Below are 7243 nucleotides of genomic sequence, written 5' to 3' on the forward strand. Positions count from 1 at the left end.
CAACGACAAAAAAAAATAAGGCAGCCATAGATACTTATTATAGTGACACAGACCCAGAAAAGAATAATTCCAAAACATCATCAAGCAAACCCTCAAAAAAAAATATAGCTTAGGCCTAAGTTCAATTAGAATTATTAAGAGATAGGTAGCACAGCGAGTAAGAGCACCAGCTCCAGTGTTGGGATGACCTGGGGATCGAATCCTGGGCTCAGATACTCAGCACCACACCCAGAAATAACTGACTGTGTAACCTTGAGCAAGTTACTTAACCCCGACTGCCTTAAAAAAAAAAAAATTCTTAAAAGATGAAGTGAGACTTTTTAAAAAGAGTTTCTTATAAATGAAAAAAAAGTGCTAGAGAAAAAAAATCAGAAAAGAAATGAGAGCTATGGAATAAAATACTGGAAATAAAATTATCAAATTTTTATAAGAGGTATAATACCTTGCTCAAACAACAAAATTCCTGAAAAATTTGAATTGACCAAATAGAATTCAATGTGACAATAAGAAATATTAAAGCAAAGTCAAAAGGCAGGAAAAAAAGAGAAAATTTAAGGTATCTCATAGAAACACAAAATGACCTAGAAATAATATCAAGTAGAGATAATTTAAGAATCACTGGACTACCTGAAAGTTATGATAAAAAAAGAAACTAGAAATCATATTTCAAGAAATCGTAAAAGAAAACCAAGGTCTCTTAGAACAAGAAGGCAACATGAAAATTAGGGGAAAAAATCCACCAGTCACCTCCTGGAAAAAACCACAAAATGAAAACGCCAAGAGACTTTATGGCCAAAATCCAGAGCTTCTATGTCAAAAAAAAAAAAAAAAAAGAATACTTCAAGCAGCCAGGCTTATATAACATCTAAGAGCAAGAAAAGATGTAAAGTGACAACTGGTATTGATGCCTTAAGATTAGGATTGAACCTGTGATTTCATTAGATGGAATTCTCAAATGGAAGAACACCTTCTGCCAATGCAGGTCAGCATCTTCTCTGAATCTAACAAAGAATTAGAACACTGAACGATTAAGTGACTTCCCCATTCACAAGACAATGTGACAGAGGAACTTGAACTCAGATCTTCATGGGCCAAAGGTTCATTTTGTGTTTACCACTCCATGACATGCTTTCATTTTATCTGTCCCCACTAGCTAGTATACTATATCTCACCTTCTTTTTTGGGCTTTTTATATTGTATGGAATGTTTTTTAGTACAATGCAAATTTTGAATTTGTTTACTTGTGATTTCTTAACCAGAAACATTAAAAATGCTGAAAACAGCACCATTTTCACCCTAACTCACAAACTGCAACCCTTCAGATACCTACTTCCAGAAGCAAACTTTAGGACTATTTCAAGACAAAGTATCCTATTTATTGCATATTTTCTGATGCAGCAGGAGCTATGAGTGGAGGAGAAGAGCTGGTGGGCCTCTTTCCCCATCCCTTATACCTTCCATCAGGGTCTCTAGCCTTGGGGCTTAGAGTTGTGGCCTGCCCAACTCATGAGAGCCTTTGCTGACCTAGTCCTGTGAGAACCCAGGTCAGCCTGAGGCTGCTGACAGCCGAGGCTTCTATTTATGTATTTCTTAACCATCTAACATGTATAAAACTGTTCTAACATTTTTTTAAAGTATCAGTAATAAAGTTTTTGAAGGTTGTGCCCCAACCTCATTTCCCCCACAAGTCCTGTGGTTTTTACTGCTCCATTTTGTATAACACAGCACTTTCAGGGGAAGCATTTGTCAAATTAGAGCATAGCTGACTATATCACAGTCCCAAATGTGCTTCTAGAGGAAGTAGAAATAGCACAAAATTGAACAAAGAATCAAAAAGGTACTGGATTAGTTTACATGGAGTTAGATCCATGTGTAAGGAGATATAATTGTGAGGGTGGTGAGGTATCAATTTACAAGGTATCTAAAGCAGGAAAAGAAAAGGACAACAGAGAGAAGAATCAACAACTAACCAAGTATATGAATACTTTCCTATTTACATAAAATTTTCATTTGGATTATATACCTATGAATCCAGGGCATTCTGGACAAGGTAATTAATAGGAAATAGGCAGATTTTCACAACTGGTTTTCCATAATGGAGAAGGAAATGGCAAACCACTCCAGCATTTTTGCCAAGAAAACCCCAAAAGAGGTCACAAAGAGTTGGACACAACTGAAAAATGACTGAACAACAAGAAAAATTATATAACAGACTGACATCTTAACTGAAAGATGAAAAGAATACACAGTATCACTGAACTTTCTGCTTGCTGACTATAAAAGTGTTAATTTGAATAAGGTTCTCTTCTGCTCTAAGGTTCTCTTCCAAGAAGGTGTCTCACACACTTATATCAAAACTGTGCAAGACGCCCTGAAAGATACAAGAGATAATTTTGTCTGGTGACACTATGATCAGTAATATCAAGGGATGCATATTATAGGGCTATGCACACTCTCCATAAATGCATACTCTCCATAAACATTGCAAAGGAAGAAATACAGAAGAAATATAGGAGTCCAAACTGATTCCTTTTGGATGATAAGTTTTCCAGAGACCCCTGTTTGTGGATAATGTACTGATTGCATCAAGTCCTAGAACACCATAGAGCCTTCTGGATGAAGTCTATAACCACTCAAAAGAACTTGTCCTAACCATCCATACAGGAAAATCTAAGTAGATGAAAAATGGATTTCATCTAGAATGTGACAACATATGGTTCAAAAAACTCTAGAGCATATCCATTAGTATATGTGTGTGTATGTAATATAATATACATATACATGTATATTCATATACCTTGTGATTTCACTGGTATGGGTATAAATGATCAAGGTGAAGAACCCCTCTGCAACTTATAGTCTTAGTTACCTAAATAAGAGAGCAAGGAAAAAGTTTAAAATGACAAGATTCCTGGTTCCCTGTTGCTTCTTATCTAAAGAATGGCCATAACACATTTGCAATCTGAGTAACTTCATTTTCTGAGGAACTGAAAGTGAAGAGATATTCATTAAAATCTGGTTGTAGGTTGTGTTCTTAATATGGAGGTATTTAAGCAGATGCTTTCTGCCACTGTCTCCTCCTTTTCCCCTGGCTCACAAGAAATAGTCCTCCTTGCCAAGGATAAACCCTCTACCTGCACAAGTAACCCCATTCTATCCTGTCACCTCCAACAGACTGTCTCACTCTCACTTATCTTCAATCTCTTCCTTTCTGACTTCTTCCCTAGGGCCTACCCCTCTATCCTCAAAAAAACCTTCATTTGATCTGTCCCAGTTAGCTATCATTCTATACCTCCCCTCCCTTTGCAGGCTAAACTCCTTCAGAAGGCCATCTGCAGTAAGTGCTTCCTCTTCCTTTCCTCTCACTGTCTTCTTAACTCTTTGTAGTCTACTTTGCAACCTCATCGTTGTGCTTTCAGTTCCTCAGAAAATGAAGTTACTCAGAGTGCAAATGTGTTATGGCCATCCTTTAGATAAGAAGCAACAGGGAACCAGGAATCTGTCATTTTAAACTTTCTCCTTGCTCTCTTATTTAGGTAACTAAGATTTTAAGTTGCAGAGGGGTTCTTCACCTTGATCAAACTGCTTTCTCCAAGGTTATTTATGATCTCCTAACTGTCAAATATAATGGCTTTTTCTCAGTCCTCATCCTTCTAGACTTCTCTATATCCTTTTCAACTATCAATTACTCTATTCTCTTTAGTGCTATCTTCCTACGTTTTCATGACATTGGTCTACTGGTTCTCTATCTGATTGTTCTCAATCTCCTTTGCTAGATCTTCATGTATGTCATGTCAACTAAATATGGGGCATCCTTCACAGAGGTGCTGGGCTCTCTTCTTGAATATGGATGTAATGTTTCTCTTGGTAATATCATCAGCTCTCACGGATTCAGTTATCATCCCTATGCAAACAATTCCCAGATTGACTTGTCTAGCCCTAATCTCTCTGCTGATCTCCAATTGCCTTTTAAGACATCTCAAACTCAATGCCTACAGACACCTTAAACTCAAAAAGTCAAAAACTGGATTCACTATTTTTCCCCCACACTAAACTTTTCTTCTTCCTAACTTCCAATTACTGTTGAGAGTACCACCATCCTCCCAGTAAACAAAGTTTGAAATCTAGGTATCTTCTTCAACTTACTCTACCAATCTTCCTCTGCCCTTCATATCTAATCAGTGATCAAGTCTTGTCATTTCTATATTTGTGACATCTTTTCGTATATACACTCTTCTCTCATCTGATAACTGCTACTTCTCTGGTGGAAGCTTTCATCACTTTATGCCTAGGCTATTGCAGTAGCTTTCTGGATGGTCTTCCCGCCATAAGTCTTTTCCCCTCCAGTCCATCTTCCACTCAGCTATCAAAATAATCTTCCTAAAACACAGGTCTAATCATATCACTCCCCATTCAATAAACTGCAATGACTCCCTATCTCCTCCTGAAACAAATATAAAATCCTGTATGATGTACAAAGTCCTTAATAACCTGCCTACCTTCCACCTTTCCACAGTGATAGCTAATAAAAAAAAAATGGCATTTACATAAATGTTTTGAAGTTTCAAAAGTTTCACATTTGTTAGAGGAGCTAGGTGATGCAGTAGATAGAGAACTGGGCTTGGAATCTGGAAGACTTCATGAGTTCAAATCTTACCGCAGATACTTACTAGCTATGTGACCCTGGACAAGTCACTTATCCAGTTTGCTTCAGTTTCTCATCTGTAAAATGAGCTGGAGAAGGAACTGGCAAACCACTATAGTATTTTTGCCAAGAAAACCCCAAATGGGGGCCCAAAGGGTTGGACACAACTGGAAGTACATTTGTTATCTCATTTGATCATCACAACAATCCTGTAATATTGATTATTATTCCCATTTTGCAGAAGAAACAAGCTGAAAGAGGCTAAGCAACTTTCCCAGGATCACACAGCTTGCAAATATATGAAGTAGATTTGAACTTCAGACTTCCTGACTCCAACTCCCAAAATCAACCACTGTGACACACAGATTGTAGAAATAACAGCACAGAGAATGGTTCCTAGAGGAGACCCCATTGGGTAAAATACCTAATAGCATTTAGTAATGACTGTGTGAAAGCTTCATAGGGTAGAGTTTTGTTTTACTTTGCTTTTTAGCAGGAGAAAAAAAAAAACTTAAAAAAAACACACTTCTTGGCAAAATTGCTAGAATTATGGGAAGAAGAAGAAGAATAAAGAGAAGGCTGGGACCAGATTAGGCAAGGTGAAAACTTGAAATGAGGAGAATAGCATGGGCAGAATGGAGCACAAAAGGAACCAAAAGGTTAAAAGACATTTAGTACAGGGTTGAACTACCAAAGAAAGAAGTAAATACAAGAATTCGTTAAGAGACATACTAATTAGGACCATAAATTTTAAAAGGTATTAATTAGGGGCTTCAATAATTAGGAAACCCAAGAGAAGAGTTGAATTCTTGGTCTGGTGGAAACATGCTGAGATTGCTGACCAAGAGAAATATAACACCAAAGGGTGTATTTGAAGAACCAACATCTGTTATTTAATGAAGGGGGGAAAAGTTTTCCCATTAACTGTCTCTCAGGGGTGTATCAAAGCCACTCCAGGAATTAAGATGTGCTAAATGTAGGAGTAATTCAAAGGCCAAGAATTATAAGCCCTTTGTGTGTATACAAAGTGCTAGTTAAGAAAAACGGTTCCAAATGATCTCAGCAGTCAATGAATGGCAGTACAAGAAAGCCCTGGCTCCCAAGTTCTTTCCAGATTTGCGTTTCTGCCCACTTTATTTGATTATCCTGGGCTCTGAGTGGGCAGGTGGACCGGAGGAGGTCCTTCATTCACCTGCAGCCAGGATGGTAATAACATGGAGGCAGGGGGAGACTTCGGGAGAGAGCCTCTCTTCTCTCCCTCACCGCACTCCTCAATTCCTAACACTCTTCTTTCTTGGATTCAGTTGTCCAGATCTCTCTGAATAAAGGGCCCTGCATCACAAAAGCCATTGTGTGAAAAATCCGCAGGCAGGCTGATAGGAACAGCCCACGCGCAGCAGCTGGCGAGAAGGCGCAGGACAGCGCAGCGTGAAAAAACGAACTGGGGACCCCGACTGGAACGAAAATAGGGCCGGGGTGAGGAGGGGCAGCCATAGCCCCTCGAATCTCCAGTTTCTTTACTCCCATCCCCATCCCAGTCGCTGGCTAAAGTGGATAAATCCACAGCCGCACCCCAAGATTAACACTCCCAGATTTCCTTCCCTGTGGCTGGCACTTAAGAAATTCCTGGGAGCAGCCTCCCTGGATAAGGTTTCCTTATCACCCCCTCCTCAGTGTGGGGTGGAAGGTGGAGGGGTCGAGATCCCCTGAACTGACTTGACTTCCAACACAGATCAAAGGCGGGGCCACCCCGGCAAGAAAACTGCTGCACCGCTTCCCTATCCACACTCCACCCACCCCAACTTACACCCTCACCCGGTTCGGTCCAGTGTCACGTGGGCCCCGGTGCGGAAGTGCCACCGGTAAAGTCGGGGCGATCAGAAATTTCCTTCCCCCCCTCCTTTCTAGAGGAGAATCCCATGCGCCCCCCTCCCCCAGTCCCTGAACCTCAGACTCTTCCCCCTCCAAACTCCCGGCTTATTTCGCTGTCCCTGACGCCCCACTCCTATCACAACTCCCCATGCACGCCCTCTCTTTCTCCTCCCCAGGACTTTACCCGGCAAACCTTGTTTCCTTGGGGTTTTAGCCCTCGTACTCAGCCAGGCTGGCGGAATCTTCCCGCGTCGCTCACTCACCTCCCAGTCCTCAGCCACTGGTTTGGGTGGGGTGGTTCCTTTCTTTCTTTTTCTTTTTTCAATGAAAAAGGATTTCGGTGACTGCACAGATCCAGTTGTCTTCTGCCAGACGCCGGCAGGAAGAGCGGCAAGGAAGGAAGCTTAAGAAAGAGAGAAAGGCGTCTAAGGGGGAAGAGGGTGGGGAAAAAGTGTGAGTTAAAGTGCCTAGGAAAGGGGCCGCCCACACTCCCACCCTATAAGGAGGGGTTCAAGCGGAGGAGAGGAAAAAGGGGAGGGCCTGTCCCTAGTCTGGGAGAGGGGAGACCAACCCTTGAATTAAAGCTAGTATTAACATATTTCTGCAACTTCCTTCCTTTGATAGAGCAATTAATTTTTGTCTTCTCTGCATAAGTTACTGAAATGTTAATGCCTCCCAGGCAGCATTAGGTCAGTAATACGAAATAGCTATCCTCTCTGGGAACAA

The 7243-nt window shown here is 40.7% G+C and overlaps 1 protein-coding gene across 3 annotated transcripts in view; it reads right to left on the reverse strand.

The window, feature by feature from the left end:
* ABRACL (ABRA C-terminal like) overlaps positions 1-7022 on the reverse strand; it is a 41918-nt gene extending 34896 nt beyond the window's left edge. Inside the window, exon 1 of one of the 3 annotated variants that reach the window (XM_069077219.1) lies at positions 6711-7022. The gene's annotated coding sequence lies outside the window, so the exon portion shown is untranslated. Of the gene's footprint in view, positions 1-6701 lie in introns of all 3 variants that reach the window. The other 2 variants (XM_069077220.1, XM_069077218.1) reach the window with 2 other exon arrangements.
* Between the last annotated feature and the right edge of the window lie 221 nt (positions 7023-7243).

Source organism: Petaurus breviceps, unplaced genomic scaffold, assembly GCF_028583685.1.
Source record: "Petaurus breviceps papuanus isolate PSGF00001 unplaced genomic scaffold, PetGlider_PUasm1.0 90977, whole genome shotgun sequence".
NCBI classification, from domain to species: Eukaryota; Metazoa; Chordata; class Mammalia; order Diprotodontia; family Petauridae; genus Petaurus; species Petaurus breviceps.